The sequence below is a fragment of the Rattus norvegicus genome, chromosome 15 (assembly GCF_021556685.1).
Source record: "Rattus norvegicus strain SHRSP/BbbUtx chromosome 15, alternate assembly SHRSP_T2T, whole genome shotgun sequence".
In the NCBI taxonomy this organism is placed as follows: Eukaryota; Metazoa; Chordata; class Mammalia; order Rodentia; family Muridae; genus Rattus; species Rattus norvegicus.
In genome coordinates this window covers 96,977,695-96,994,386 of record NC_141548.1, presented here as the reverse complement: position 1 = coordinate 96,994,386, position 16,692 = coordinate 96,977,695, and the positions used below count along the sequence as shown (strand labels likewise).

Below are 16,692 nucleotides of genomic sequence, written 5' to 3'. Positions count from 1 at the left end.
TTCCATGCTGCTATCATATTGCTCCAAAACTCTAGGACAAGGGACATCTGTGTAGTCCTTTCTTCTGTCCAGATGCCAAGCAGGACTGTTTGGATGAAGCTCAGTTGTGAATGTCATACACTCAGCGCTTTTGATCAGAAAGCTTTTTGCTACACAGTCGTCTTATACCCATCAGGGTTCCAGGGACCAGCTTTAAACAATCATTATCAATGGCCATCTGTCTTAGAATTTCCATTGTTGAGATGAAACGCCATGACCAAGGCAACTCATATAAAGGACAACATTTAATTAGTGTTGGCATACAGTTTCAGAGGTTCAGTCTATTATCATCAAGGCAGGAAGCATGGCAGCATGCTGGCAGACATAGTGCTGGAGAAGCAAAGACTTCTACATCGCGAGCTGAAGGCAGTCAGGAGACTCTTCTGGAGGCAGCAAGGAGGAAGGTCTCTTCCACACTGCAACACTGCAAAGAGCTTGAGCATATACCTCAATGCCCACCCACCCACACACAATGAGACACTTCCTCTGACAAGGCCAAACCTATTCTATCAAGACCTTACCTCCTAACAGTGTCAAATCCCATGGGCCAAGAATATTAAACTACCACACCCTCTACAAATTCAAGGATGCCATGTCTGCTTATAGGAGCAGAAATATAACTCAGTTCCCATTTTAGAGACCAGTAAATAAAATCTAACATTCTTGTTCTTTGTTTAATAGGATGATAACTTTGGGTGGTTCCAGTTATTAGCTCAGATGTCCTTCCAACTTTTTAATTTAAGAAGTTACCTAACGCAGCAACAATAAGGATCAAAGAAGTGTTTCAAGAAACACTATTTTCTTCTATGGAACCACAGTTAGTTTAACTACTATGCAGGAGGATTTTGATAGAAAAGAGCACTTACCAGGCACTTTTGGTATATTGGCTAGTTGAGATTTTAATGACCGTAGATAAACTCATATAAAATCATTTATCTAAAGAAAGATACCTCAAAAAAAATAAAGTTAACAAGGAACTCTGAAAAGATCATAAGGAAAGTAACAGTGGCCCAGCTAAATTTTGAGGAGTGACTATGCATTCAACATTCTTAGTGAATAAAATGCTTTTATTATAGAATGCATTAGAAGATGAACCCCATGGTCAAAAGCCAAAATTATCAGTTCCCCAAAAGAAAGATTTGAAATTGAGATTTAGTTCAGCATCTTATTTATTTTATCTTCAGTTGGTACATATAATAATATGTATTATACATTTAAGAATATAACAGGGCCAGAAAATTATTTGAGGAAGTAATTTGTGTTATATTAGAATAGATTAATAACCTGCATGTTTGTGTGAATTTTATTGCATGCAATCTCCACATATCTGAAGCAAGAATAAATTGCATGCATTTTGTATAATTCAGTCTTTTCAAAGAACTTCAAAAACAATATAATTTTGAAGTATGGAACTACTAGCTGTTTTCCAACTAGGAGCCCTGTGTTTATCTGGCTTAGAGTCTTTTAGCACTTTAATTTTGAAGGTATAAATATATAACATATCATTAGAGATGGAAAAACTCAATCATCCAGCTGTTATGGTCAGGTAGCTGCTTTCTCTGATTTGTGTACACTTAAATATAAAAGACTTGTATCAACAGATATAAATATGAACTTTGTGTTTCTCTCTCTGTGTCTCTCTCTGTGTCTCTCTCTCTGTCTCTCTCTCTCTCTGTCTCTCTCTCTCTCTGTCTCTCTCTCTCTCTCTCTGTCTCTCTCTCTCTCTCTCTCTCTCTCTCTCTGTGTGTGTGTGTGTGTGTGTTTTAACTTGGCAGCTCACTAAGTATATTATCATAATATTTCAGTAAACAATGTTTCAAAACGGAAAAGTTCAGGCGTGCTTTATATGGTGTGCTTTTGAAAAGGACTATTCCCTTTGATATCTTGTGATTCTTCCAGCAGTATTGATTGAATGATTCACTGGTAATACTGTTAAATGCATCCAGATTGCTGGCATTGTAGTTACGTTAATTATATAATGTAAGAAGATAAAAATGAAAATGGCAAAATACATATTTATATTCCACACAGGATTCTGGCACGTTCTGTTGCATATTTGGGAACAGCCAGAGTAAGTTATTACTGCCACATATCCACAAACTTTATGTATATATAAACCATCTAAAATCGTATAAAATGTATGAATCAAAGAGTGGGAAAACAGTTAATAGGGAATTGTAAGAGGTGTAAAAACAAATTTGGTGAGCTTTGCTTTCTCACATGGGCTTCTGAACCTGACAGCCATTCTAAATACCATGGTTGTGGGGAACACCTTAAGCCCAAGTAAACATGTATTGTTGACATGAACATGCCCATGTCAAGGAATGCCTCTGACTTATAACAAGACATACACTGGGTTATGGGAGGAGGATTGGCCCTTGCTCTGGGTATTCTATGCTGACAGTGTGCACAGAAACTGCCAATCACAGAGTCCACCCTCTAGATGGCAGGAGGCTGAGACTGCTACCATAGAGACCCTGTATTTGTCAGTGTTCTGTTGCTGTGAAGAGACACCATAACCATGGCAACTCTTAAGAAAGAAAACTGGTAATCAAGGCTGGTTTACAGTTCAGAGGTTTAGCCCATTGTTGTGGCAGGAAGCATGGCAGCACACAGGCAGACACCTTGCTGGAAAGATAGCTGAGAGTTCTACATCTGGATCGCCAGGCAGTGGGAAGCTGGGTGATACTGGGTCTGTCTTGAGTTTCTGAAAACTCAAAGTCCACACTTCTTTCAGCAGAGCCACATTCCAATAATGTCATTCTCAATGAGACTATGGGGGCTATTTTCATTCAGTCCACCACTGATCCCCTACAGATATTAACTAAGCTGCCTCTTCCTGAGGCATGATAGATATAATAAATGCTAGAATTTGCTGCTGTTGCATCACCACCAAAGAGTATGGCTCATGTGGTCCCAAGATTTCACATGGGCCAGTTGCTTTATCAATTCCCTCTTGACCCAGTAAGGTAAATCTCAATGTTGTGCATGTAATGTCAACTGTTTATGAGTTTACTTTAAAACATGTGACCAATTTTACACACTTTATGAGAAGTATGCTCCATGTGGACTTCTATAGTCCAAAAGGACTATACTAAGTTCTTTACTTAGAACTTTATATAGAGAGCTATGCTATGAGCTCTTTCTGGGTTCATTACATTATAAAACCAATACAATAATAGAAAAGTAGGGAAATTAATCAGTGTAACTGACTAGGAATTCTTCATAATAAAAATCAGTCCAGGAAGCATTTCAGGTGACAGCAAAGCCCTGCCTCTCCTCTAGGATTCATCTGAAAACCTCAACCTGCTTAAAGTATAGTGGAATCTAGAATAACAAATAGAATCAATATCTTCTAATTTCTAATTTCAGTTTTAGGACTTGTATATGATTCATCCTGTGAAGAAGCTTTGAATCCTATAATATTCTTTGAAAAGTCTGAACTGGTAAGGCAGAGTGTGATTCCCCAAGTGTATGTAGTGTTGAGCTGTTTTACACGCCAGAGTTCTCTTAAGACTTAACAATTCTTACCTTACAGTGTTCTTTGAGGATTAAGTGAGATATTTACAGTTTGGAGCAACTGCTTTCTGTTTCTGACGCTGCCTTAAAAAAGTGGTCTAACAATAGAATGAAAATTTTCGTAGGAAACACAAGAGGAACACAGCTCAGTTAAAACAGTAAATATAAAAGGGATGCGTGAGACTTCTCAAAGGCTAGGAAGCATGCTTGGGAGGCCTACTCAACTTGTTTTGATGCCTGAGTCTTACATGGATGAGGACACTGACTTCTGAAAGTTGTCACAGAAGTGCCATGCAAACACACAAAACACATGTGCATACCCATGAACTGTTAATAAATAATAAAGGCAAAAATGAAATATAAAATCCTTTTTAAACAATATATATTCTGAAACTGGTGTTGTCAGAAGATGGCAGAGATCTGTGGTTCATTTTACTAACATGCCTCTTTCTGCAGGACTGATGCTTTTGAGCAAAATTACAACATTGGTCACAACTCAGTTAAATATGCTCTCCTTTTGTCCTTGATGCACAATGAAATCTGCTGTCCATAATTAGATTGTGGTCACTTTCTGCCTGTGATAGAACATTGTGCACACCTATATATGTACATGCATGTCAGTATTCACATACACTTGGATCCCATGATGCAAAACTACTCTTACAACATTTGCCCTCAAATACTGATTGGTAGTCTACAGACTAGTTTCTCCTGTACTAGTGGAAGAAAATATATTTTAACGTGGTGTGTCATTAAGGTCCCTGTAGTTTTTATGGAAAGAATAATTTGAAACAATGAGTACAAGAACTAAGTAGTCTACTGCATCTACAATAATACCAGTCACATAGACTCAAATCTTTAAAGTATCTTAAAAACATTTATTTTTAAAGTGTTTCTCTTTTTTTTTTTTTTTTTTTTAAAGTGTTTCTCTTGTTACTCGAACATTTCCTTTTATCTTTGGATACCTAACTACATATACACAAAGGCAAAGAAAATTAAGTAGAAAGAGATAAAAAGATTAAAGCAAAATATTTTCCTTACCCTATACCAACCCTCTGATCATTCTCCTACTTCAGTTTTAATCAGCCTTTAGTTATCCATTCAATTAAGACATCCCTTTCATGTACAAGGACCCCTTTTAATTGCTGAGAACTCAAGGATTGAAAACGTTTCATTGACTTCATGTGAAAATGAAGAATAATTCATCATTACCCTTGAATGTGTTTCCAGGTTATCTACATAGATAGTTGTTTGGAAATCACACACACACACACACACACACACACACACGCACACATTAAACATACACTTTTTTAGTGTTACTCTAAAATTGACATCCTTTTTGTGTTTACAAAAATCATACATCATTACATAACAAAACACTAAAGCACAGTGGTTTAAAATAGCAATGTTTTACATTAAAATATAATTATATCACTCCTCCTTTGCTTACCCCCATTCAAGTCCTTCTATGTCCTCCCCTCAGTCCCTCCAGAATTGATGGCCCCTTATCCATGATTATTATTCTCATGGATATATCATATATGACTATTTCATGAGTACGTGTGTGTATAAATATATACATACTTGTCTCTTCTAAGTCCATTTTCTGTTTATGTGTTTAGAACTTAAATTTGGCCACTTTGTATTGTTTACGTTACATTGTCTGTGATGACTTCTACTTGCTGCAAAGAGAAGATTCATTGATGAGGGGTGTGTCCTACTGCATTTATCTGTGGATACAAAGATAAAAATAGTTAGAGAAACATACTGCCTTACTAAAGTGGTTGAGTCATGAATTTTTCAAGATCCATGGCCTCATTAACTCTGGATGGTTAGGGAGGTTTCAAGTAGCAGCTGTTATTTCCTTCCTGTCAAGTGGACATGAAGTCCATTTAGACAGCTGTTGGGTATCACAGATATATGAGTACCACTATCTATCTTTACAGGTATCTTGGTGTGATGGTCCTTGTGGTTTATATATGGATATATATTGACTGCTTCCCTCAGCAGCTTGTATGCTAATTTCTGGAACTGTGAAAACTAGACTACTAGGAAGAAGGCTTGCAAGGAAAAATGAATTTGAATCATCAAGGTCCTATGTCCTACATATATACTTTGTTTAGCATTAGGAACTTACTTTCAATCTCTGAGGGGCAGCGAAGAGAAAGAACAATAGGTTATGCTATTTTCAGAAATCATTTGGATTTCCATGTAAACCATCAAAAAGGAGGCTTCTCATGCTTAGTATTAGAATATGTGTTAGATGAGTGTGTGTGTGTGTGTGTGCACGTGCAAACACACGTGCTTGTACATGTACATGCATGTGCATTGTATATTTGTGTGCATTTTAGACAGTATTATTCCTTGAGGTTTGATTAAACATATTAGTTTTCCATTTTTCCCATTCTCCACTTCATAACATCTATGTTTCCATTCCAACCTCAAAGGCACTAACCCATTGCTCCTTTATATTCACGTGATTCTGTGACTACTTCATGCTATGTACACATTCTGAAGATTTGGAGCTGGGAACATCAGATGAGAGACTCCATGCAGCGTTTGACTTTGGGGGCAATGGTTACTGTCTTAAACACAATTTTTTCTAGTTCTATGCATTTACCTTCAAATTTATTATTTCATTTTTTCTTTTCTCTTTTTTTTGTAACTTTCTTTTTCCTTCTTTATTAACTTGGGTATTTCTTATTTACATTTCAATTGTTATTCCCTTTCCCGGTTTCCGGGCCAACATCCCCCTAATCCCTACCCCTCCCCTTCTATATTGGTGTTCCCCTCCCTATCTTCCCCCCATTACCGCCCTCCCCCCAACAATCACGTTCACTGGGGGTTCAGTCTTGGCAGGACCAAGCACCACCCCTTCCACTGGTGCTCTTATTAGGCTATTCATTGCTACCTATGAAGTTGGAGCCCAGGGTCAGTCCATGTATAGTCTTTGGGTAGTGGCTTAGTCCCTGAAAGCTCTGGTTGGTTGGCATTGTTGTACATATGGTGTCTCAAGCCCCTTCAAGCTCTTTCAGTCCTTTCTCTGATTCCTTCAATGGGGGTCCCGTTCTCAGTTCAGTGGTTTGCTGCTGGCATTTGCCTATGTATTTGCTGTATTCTGCCTGTGTCTCTAAGGAGAGATCTACATCCGGTTCCTGACAGCCTGCACTCCTTTGCTTCATCCATCTTACCTAGTTTGGTGACTGTATATGTATGGGCCACATGAGGGGCAGGCTCTGAATGGGTGTTCCTTCTGCTTCTGTTGTAAACTTTGCTTCCCTATTCCCTCCCAAGGGTATTCTTTTCCCCTTTTAAAGAAGGAGTGAAGCATTCGAATTTTGGTCATCCTTCTTGAATTTCATGTGTTCTGTGCATCTAGGGTAATTCAAGCATTTGGGCTAATATCTACTTATCAATGAGTGCATACCATGTGTGTTTTTCTGTGATTGAGTTACCTCACTCAGGATGATATTTTCCAGTTCCAACCATTTGCCTATGAATTTCATAAAGGCATTGTTTTTGATAGCTGAGTAATATTCCATTGTGTAGATATACCACATTTTCTGTATCCATTCCTCTATTGAAGGGCATCTGGGTTCTTTCCAGCTTCTGGCTATTATAAATAAGGCTGCTATGAACATAGTGGAGCATGTGTCTTTGTTATATGTTGGGGCATCTTTTGGGTATATGCCCAGGAGAGGTATAGCTGGATCCTCAGGTAGAGCAGTGTCCAATTTTATGAGGAACCTCCAGACTGATTTCCAGAATGGTTGTACCAGTCTGCAATCCCACCAACAATGGAGGAGTGTTCCTCTTTCTCCACATCTTTACTGATGAGTAATATTGCTTTTTGTGTGTAACACATTCTATTGTACAATTCATTTGTTGTAGAACCTTTAGGTTCTCCTCCCAGCTGTGTTGAACACTGCAGTTCCCAGAGCCGATACTTATTTTCCCAGTTTCCCCATGTCCTCGGGATGTAAGAACAGCTCAGTTGAGAGGTCATTGCTTATACTCTTTATGAGATTTAGCTGTCGCTCAAGTTGTTATTCAGAACTGAGCTCTCCTCCTGGCTCATGGGGGATGACTCTGATTAAGTTAACAGAGATCTTGCTAGTCATTCCTTCCCTGCCTGTGTGCCTCTCTGTAAGCTACCTGTGTTAGTATTTCTTCTAGGCTCTGCCTAACAATTTAACAACAGCCAAGTATGAGCCAGGCTTGCTATAAAAGGAGTATTTGGCTTCTCTTGCTCTCTCTGACCCCCTTTATTCTCTCTGCTCTCTCTCTCTCTCTCTCTCTCTCTCTCTCTCTCTCTCTCTCTCTGGTTTTCTATATCCTTCTCTTTCTCTACCTCTACTGCCTTCTCATCCCCTTTTTTATGCCCACAAATAAGCCTCATTTGATACTAGACCTATTTTATGGCTGGTACTTCAGTTGTGGGGTGGGTGCCTCACCATGAGTCCTCTAAGGCACCCCTTCCTGCCATATCATACTACATTTTACAAAACATATCAAACTGTAGGTCTTCACAACATGTCAGTAAAATTTCTCCACATCATAAACTAGGGAATAAAGAGGAAAAAAATCATTTTTTTAACATGAGAAAATCACCCTACTGCTTCTCTTATATTTATGTCTCTTTAAGATAATAAAACCAACCCATATCCAATTCATATGCAAGAGGTAAGGAATTAATTTCTAACTTACAAGAAAACAAGCATTTAAGAGTGGTGGACATCTTTATACTAGTAAAATGCCTTTTCGGAAGAATTTATATATGTTCATATTCTAGATATTTATAAAAACTAATTGCAATGTACATTCAGTATTACAAAAGCCTACAAAAATTACATCCTTGTTTTCACATACAGTGCTGCAGTCAACTAAGCAAACTTATATTTAATAATGTCGTTAATTAATGAGCTTGTGGGATTCATTTATTTATGCAGTGGCCTTCTATATAAATATCTTAGATGCTACATCTGCTTTTACACATGCAATGTACCCAATCATGCCAAATCCATTCAATAATATTATTGGTAAAACACAGAATCATCTTCTTTCTTTTCCTTTTGTGGTATCAATGTTTTCATCAACTCTGCTTTTAATAATATATCTTTATAAATGTCTGCTCCTACATTAAGTACTAGTGATAGGTTAAATTAAAATTTAAGTTTCCCTTATTCACAAAAACGTGTTCCAATGACCTAGGATGTCTGAAAATGCAGAATACAGAATTCGATATATAGTAAATTTTCACATACACACATATTTATATGGAGAGTAGCAAAATTTTAATGTATGCACAGGAAGATAATAATATCTAAAAATAAAATGAAACTGTTCTAGCAACATACTGATCCTATTATAGTTGATCTAATAAGATAAATGATGCTAGGTATGAATGATGCAGACAACTTTCAGGCATGATGATGAGAAATTCTGCAAAAGTGCTTATCAATACACAATAATCGAACATTTATGAAAATTTCCATTAATATACTTAGCCTGGATCTCACCTTGTATGAGGAATTTAGAAGCTTCATTAGGGAAACCTGATAGAAAAGCTAGAGAATCTAGAATTGTATAACCAAGGGACACTACCTACCCATTTCCTTCATGGTAGAGAAAATCATTCTTGAATAATTGGCATGCAGATAATCATTTGAGATAAATCCAGCTTGAGATAATAGTTTTTATATAATGTGTTTTCTTTATTCTCTTTGAAGTTTATAATTTGTACAATACATACATATATATATATATCCATCTCTCACTCATATATATTACTGTATATGCATATACATACACACATTAAGCTAAAAGCTTTAATATTCTGGCATTTTTCCTGTTCATAAATCCTAGACTGACTATGAGTAGCTGCGCTAGTTTTGAGACCAAAGCCTGCCTAATGCTCTCTTTAATGGTTGAGTAAGGCTAGAAGTGTTCACATCAATTTCCTTTTGCCACAAAATGATCTAGGTCATGACAAACCACAAACCAAGTTACTAGACCATTACTAAACTACCATCACATAAGGATAAGTTAGTAAGCTTGACCTTTTAAACCAAACAGTGAAATGTTCTTTTGATTAAAGTCTACAACAGTCCCCTGAGATCTCAGTGCTGAATGCTAGGGATTTAACACAACACTGAGATCTTGGCAGATAAATGTACCTTTACTCATAAGCTTTTCAACTCACACACAGTTTTAAATTCTATTTCTCTACAAAATCACCATTCTGGGCTTAGTTTTATTTTGAAGGCAGTTGCATTCTTTCTAAGGTGAAGACTCATGACCAGGAAACAAATTTAGTGGAAGAAAGTAAAGGCTTTATTCTTTCTGAGAAAATTATCTCTTTAAGGATAAATACTCCAATTTATCCTTTCAAACTAGATTTCTGACCACTTTTGAATAATTTTCTGAATTCTCTATAGGGTGTTACTCTCTCCCTTTTATTTTATTTAATATTCCTTAGTCCAATAAAACTTTTAAACATCTAATCATTTATGCTGCTTGACCTAATATCTACTTTTTGTGCAATTTAAAGAAAAAATTATTGAAGATCTGAAAAACAACTCCTACAAGATTGATTTTTTTTTCATTAAACTCTAGCTAGAGGATGCATTGTGTCTTTCATGTTAAAATGTGCCTTAGACAAAAATACAAAAACCATGAAAACAAGCTCCCGTTCATTAACAGTTGAATAAAGATAAAGGAACAACATGAATGACTTGCAAATGATGGGCTCTTTAAGCACAAAAAAAAAAAAAAAAAAAGAGCACAGGTGTGTAGGATGATGTCATTATCTAGCAAGGCAGGTCCACCAGGATAAGGCACAGCCTGTCATTGGATGAGAAGGAAGGGTAGAGGGGAAAAGTCTAAGAAGGGAGAGGAGGAGGAGGAGGAAGGGGAGGAGGAGGAGGAGGGGGAAGAGGAGGGGAGAAGAGGAGGAGGAGGACGAGGAGGAGGACGAGGAGGAGGACGAGGAGGCAGGGTGGGCAAGAGAAATCAAAATGGAGACAACAGAGCAGGATGTTCCCAATCCAGGTGGGCTTGGTCAATTTTTATCTTGTCTAGGTGGGCAATTTCTATCTTTATTAATTGGCAGTGAATTTATTCTGTGGAAGTATTTTAGATTAAGATTTTTTTTATTCTTGCCACAGCCTCAGTAACAGCATACCCCTTATTACCTGTATTTCCTCAAGATTTCTTATAATTTGCATAATCCTCAAAAATGGAATCCACATCCTTCTTGGCAAGAAGATAGATAAGGTGCATTTGTCTTGTGATCAATTCCCAGTACTCCACAAGCTATGGTTTCAGCTCTTCAGGAGTCTGTATTTTAACTTGAACTCTGTTCATGAATGTTTCTTCATTTTAAACTAGAGGATGTACTCAGTTCTTCCTCAGAGGCTGAGCTGTCTCACTGGTTCTGCCCTGACCCTCTGGAGGTCAGATACATACTTTATCAGTTGATATTAATTTACAAGTGCAACTTCTATACTGTGTCTATAAACATGTTCTCCTTTTACTCTACCGCATCCAGGCTCTTACATTTTCTTTCTCTTGTTTTGCCATGGTCCTTTAGCCTTAAAAGTGTCAGTATATGATAGCAGTCTCATTTAGAATTGGGATTTTTTTCATTTCCTGTTTTCTGCACCTTGATCGGTTGTAGTATTTTATGCTATTCACCGTCCAATGAAGCAAGAAGTTTTTCTGATTAGGGCTGACTTATAAATTTAACTATAGGACATAAAGATCAGTCATTAGGAGTCAGTTTAATATTATGTCCATTTGAGGGAGTAATAGAAATAGGTTCTTACCTAAGGCTTATGTCTTGCCTTGTCCCAATAACAGTGACTGGTTTATTGGTTTAATCTTGTGGATCAGGATTTAAATTCAATCTGAGAGTAATTGGAACTCCAAAGACACATGTGCCACTGTTTTAAAAGGTGATCCATCCCATATACTATCACCAAACCGAGACAATATTTTGGATGCCAAGAAGTGCATACTGACTGGAACCTGATATAGCTGCCTCCTGAGAAGTTTTGCCAGAGCCTAAAAAATACATGGTCAGATACTCTCAATCAACCATTGAACTGAAAACAGGACCCCCAATGGAGGAGTTGGAAAAAGGACTGAAGGAGTTGAAGTGGTTTTAAACTGTATAAGAAGAACAGCAATATCAACTAACCAGAACTCCCAGAGCTTCCAGAGACTAAACCACCAACCAAAGAGTACACATGGAGGAATACATGGCTCTAGCCACTTATGTAGCAGAGTAGAGCCTTATCAGGCATCAATGAGAGGAGAGGCCCTTGGCCTTGTGAAGGCTCAATGCCCCCCTTCTTCCCACCCTCCCATAGGGGAATGCCAGGGTGCAGAGATGAGAGGGAATGGCCTCTCCTCATAGAGGCAGGAGAAGGGGGAAAGAATAGGTAGATTCCAGAGGGGAAACTGGGAAACGGGATAACATTTGGAATCTAAGTAAATAAAATATCCAATAAAAAATTAAAACAATAAAGAAGTATGTAATTTCAGCCATTGTTGTGGTTCCAAAGGATTATAGCCAGTGGCAATTTGTTCTCTTCTGTGACATACATAACACCTTTTAGAACTTTAAAAACTAGACATTGGGAATGAAGTTTCCAGAGTAGTACTACCCTGATTTCCCCATATTCCATGATGAGATTTTAGTGCATCTTCAACAATAGAGTCTCACTGTCAATGTTTAGAGGGTAATCAAGAGCATTGGAAATACTCTGTAGTTCTAGGAGTATACTGTGAACAGATCCTTATATCATTTCTCATCCCTCAATTTTTCCAGGAAGTTACAAAATGTGCTACCCACCAAACTTTATATTTTCTTTTTCTTTTTCCAAAATTAAAAAAAAAAAGAGAGAGAAAATAGCAAGGAAAACAAACAAACAAGCAAAAAGCAGAAACTGAAAATTAGTAAGACAAAAACTATCAAAACAGAAACAAACAAAAACTCCACACAATCAATAGCCTCAATATTGTGTTGACCAACTAAATCTGGGAATGAAACCGTGAATATGGTTAATGATTCCAGTGACAGGCTTTTGGAGAAAACTATTCTCCCCTTTCTAGCAGGTATTTACTAGGTATAATCTTTTGGCTCAGGGTAGGATTTCATATTTACTTCCATTTTCTATGCTATGTTTTGTATTCTTTGAATTCGTGGAGGTCTTCCAATTATTGTCACAGATTCTGAGTTTAAATATGTACTAATCCTGTTGTGTTGGGAAGACATTGTTTTCTGGGAGTCATTTAAACCTCTACAATCTTTATTCTATTTTTTCCTCATTATACATAGATTTCAAAATCTTTCTTTTTTTAACAGTGATTCACATGTTTTATTTTGTTGTACATTCTTGTAGAACTCATTTAGTTTTTTTCAGTTTTGTAGAAAACTAGATGTTCCTGCCAAAATTTACTTAACTGTCTAATATTTAAGACCAATCAATATGTTTCATGAAGGGATGAAAAAGTCTCATGGCTAACTTGTTTTTAGAAAATTCTTGACCCAGAACTTCAGACAACCCTGAGACCACCAATTCTGCCCACCTCTCCCACATCCTTGGCCCAAGAGGATCTGGAGAAAGAAATATAGGAGCAGTCAGCAGTCAGAACTGAACCGAAACTGTCACACAGCTCCCTGCACCCAAATCCCATAGGGGAGAGAGCTGGACACTCAGAAGTGAAGACACTCCTGAGAAATCAGAGGAGAAAACTCTCTGCCCACATTCCCAACCCAAGAGGAAATTGCCTAGTGCCATCTGTCCCCCCCGGTATAGGGAACTTAAATCACTCAGGGGCAGGACCCTTCCAATTTCTGCCTATGCCAAGAGCTGACAACCAGTAACCAGGAGCGCCTGCACACCTGAGAACAGAGCTCTCTGTCCCCAAATCTGGCTGAAAGAAAACAGGTCTACAGGAGTGCTGACACACAGGCCTACAGGAGGGTCACTGTCAGATAGCAAGACAAGCTAATACCAGAGACAACCTGATGGAGAAAGGCATACTCAGAAAACTAAGCAGCAGAAACAGAGACTACTTGGCATCATCAGAGCCTAGCTCTCCCACCAAAGCAAATATTAGATATCCAAACACATCAGAAAAGCAAGATTTAGATATAAAATCACAGTTTACAATGATGATGGAGGATTTTAAGGACATAAATAATTTCCTTAAAGAAATACAGAACAGCACAAGTAAATAAGTAGAAACCCTTAAAGAGGAAACGCAAAATTGTTTACAAAAACATATCAGTGTACCATGTTGATGACACCATCCTGAGCTGTGCTTTGACCATTTATTAGGTTGGAAATTCTGTATTGTTCGAAAATCTTAGATATAAATGTGGAAACTGTTCATAAATCAACATCTTATTTACATCTTCTTCATCTTTGAAGGGGAAACAGGAGTCATAACTTTGCAATGTCTATCCATTGTCAGGAAGCAATGCTTTTTTGTACCTCAGATCAGGTGTGGAAGAGTAGAACAAGTCAAAGCAAGCTATTTTCTATAGAACACAAATTCCGTGAGAATATATCCAGAATTTTGAAATTGCTTAGCTGGAAAGCTTGATTTTTAAAGACACTGTGTTTCTTGATTTTTATTTCTTATTAAAAAGGAATAGGGGTTGGTATGAAAGCTCAGTCACTAAACTATTTGTCTTGTAACTTGAAGACCAGTCTTCAATTTTAAGAATCACAAACACACACACACACACACACACACACACACACACACACACACACACACACACAGAGAGAGAGAGAGAGAGAGAGAGAGAGAGAGAGAGAGAGGCACACGGGCACACTTTCCAACATCATGCCACATTTGTTGGCAACTATTTATCTTTCTAGCACGGGGTGGGGGGCTATGAGGGCAGGCAGATCCTCAGTATTTACTGGCCAGACAATATAGCCTAAAATATGAATTCTAGGCTAGTAAGAGACCCTGTTCCATGCATTTGAAACCACATGTGTACTTACACGGAAAGTAGTTCTAGGATTTATTCAGAGTAAAATTTAATCCATAAACTCTGGAATTAGCTCTCTTAAGTAGACGTGGGCAATTTGCATTGGTAGGGAAAGAAAGAGAGCTGAAGAAAAAAAAGACACCGAGATGTTCAAAGGAGCGAGTTGGGAAATACTACATTTGAAAGGTAATAAGGACACTTCCTATGAGGCACAGATATCGAAGGAGGTGATGAGAATAGAGAGCTAGTCTTCAGATGAGGAAAGGTAGCAGATTGTACAGTTCTTCCTTGATATTCCTATGATCAGTAAAGTGGAAATCAAGATGCTGGACTTGAACAAAAAGAAGGTAAAATTTCGAGCTTGGGAGAAAGGTCAAAACTTTGCTGTGTGAAGTAATCTATTAAATCAATAGGACAAAAGTACAAAGGTCTCAAAAGATGAATGGAGAGACAGATGATGTTAGCCAGTAGCCACTTGTCATGGGTCAGGTCAAAGATACTTAGTAATCTTCTTTGGTAAATTAAAACACGGTGTGGAGCCTGGGAAGGCTGACCCTGTGCATTTGCAAGGTGGCAAGGATAGGAAAGGCGGTTTATATTTGAAAACAGGGAAGAGTTTGGTTAGTACCAAGATGTAACATTGGTCATATTTTTATGTCTTTAAAACTAGGGAGGGACTTTTTTGGATTAGGATTTTTAAGATAATCACATGGGCAAAACTAATAGCAAATGATGGGGAATCAGGGCAAAAAGTACAAAAGATTTCCATAATTTTGAATTTTTCTATCTTCCACAGTATTCCCACTGATGATATCATTGTGATAGCCCAGGTCAAGGCATAACTTTTTTTATTTATTTCAGTTCTCATGAATTCCAACTTTTAAAATTGGTCATTTTTATTACATATTTTTTATTTTATTCAAAATTTTTACTACTTTAGTTTTTTATGATTTAATAGTGGAGATACAAAGCCAATGTATTGCATTTAATCATCATAAAGTCAGCTATATGTGACAGACTAAGTGATTTTTTTTCATGACTTTTCTGATTTCAATAAAAGAGGAGTCTTTGCCTATAAAACATAAAGAGAGCTACCCAAAGCAGCCTTGATATTAATTAAAGAGGGCATTTGACACTTGTAACTGTGATTCTCTTTGGGAATAAAAACTGTATGCCAAGTTCTAGTTTTTTGTTGCTGTTGTTACTGTTTTCTGGTACTGAGTACTGACTCCAGAGTCTTGAGCCTGCTAGGAAAGTTCACCACAACTGAACCATAACTTAACACTTTCTTATCATTTAAATTTGTTCATTGATAATTCATGCTGTTATGCAATGCATTCTGATCAGTGTTACCTCCAAACGTACTTTATCATCCTCCTAAGCCTGTTACTCTCCATTTCCAGCAAAGCCTTTTACGTCATTTAGTTTGCTTTGTTACCCTCTTGAGCACATTGTGCTCATTTGTCTGAACCTGGTTTCAGAACTACTGGTGGGAACACTCCTGAAACCTGTCTCAGTCTTCCTTTCTACCCCAACTCTAAATGCATTAGAAATTAGTTTGTCAAGGTTAGAGTTCAGCTGCAATTTATAAGCTACCCTAATGGCTTGAATTATAAGTGTGCCGCCATGCCCAGTTTGTTGAATAATGTAATTCAACAAATTATATTAATTAATCATTCATTGATTGCCTGTGTAAATTCTTGTATTTAAGTATTTAAATTATTTTGAAAAGTCATTCATGTTAGAAACTACCAGTAATCTCACCATTTTAGAGGCAGAGGCAGGAAGAGTGTTTCAAGTTTGAAATCAGTCTGGTCTACAGACTTATGAGTTATGAGCCAAACAGGGTTACATAATAAGAACTTGCACCAAAAACAAACTAAAAATATTTTAGTGTATTCAAAATTTTGTTTTAACTTCTTTTAATTCTCAGAGAGTAATTAGGATTTTACAAACTCATTTCAGTCACATATTTTATCATGGCACCTTCTGACTAACCCAAGTCCAAATCCATGTGTTCTTTCTTTGTGTTCATTGGGTAGAGTCTTTAACTCAATTAGGACCCTTGGCTTCCTTCAGAGTATGAGTTAAAATGTGTTAAAGATAGATTGCTGTGA

The 16,692-nt window shown here is 37.3% G+C and overlaps 1 long non-coding RNA gene across 1 annotated transcript in view; it reads right to left on the bottom strand.

The window, feature by feature from the left end:
- Positions 1–16,692, bottom strand: part of LOC148001137 (uncharacterized) — a 90,259-nt gene that overhangs the window by 32,136 nt on the left and 41,431 nt on the right. Inside the window, exon 3 of the long non-coding RNA XR_015638558.1 lies at positions 5,146–5,291. This is a non-coding gene — a long non-coding RNA (uncharacterized LOC148001137). The remainder of the gene's footprint in view (positions 1–5,145; positions 5,292–16,692) is intronic.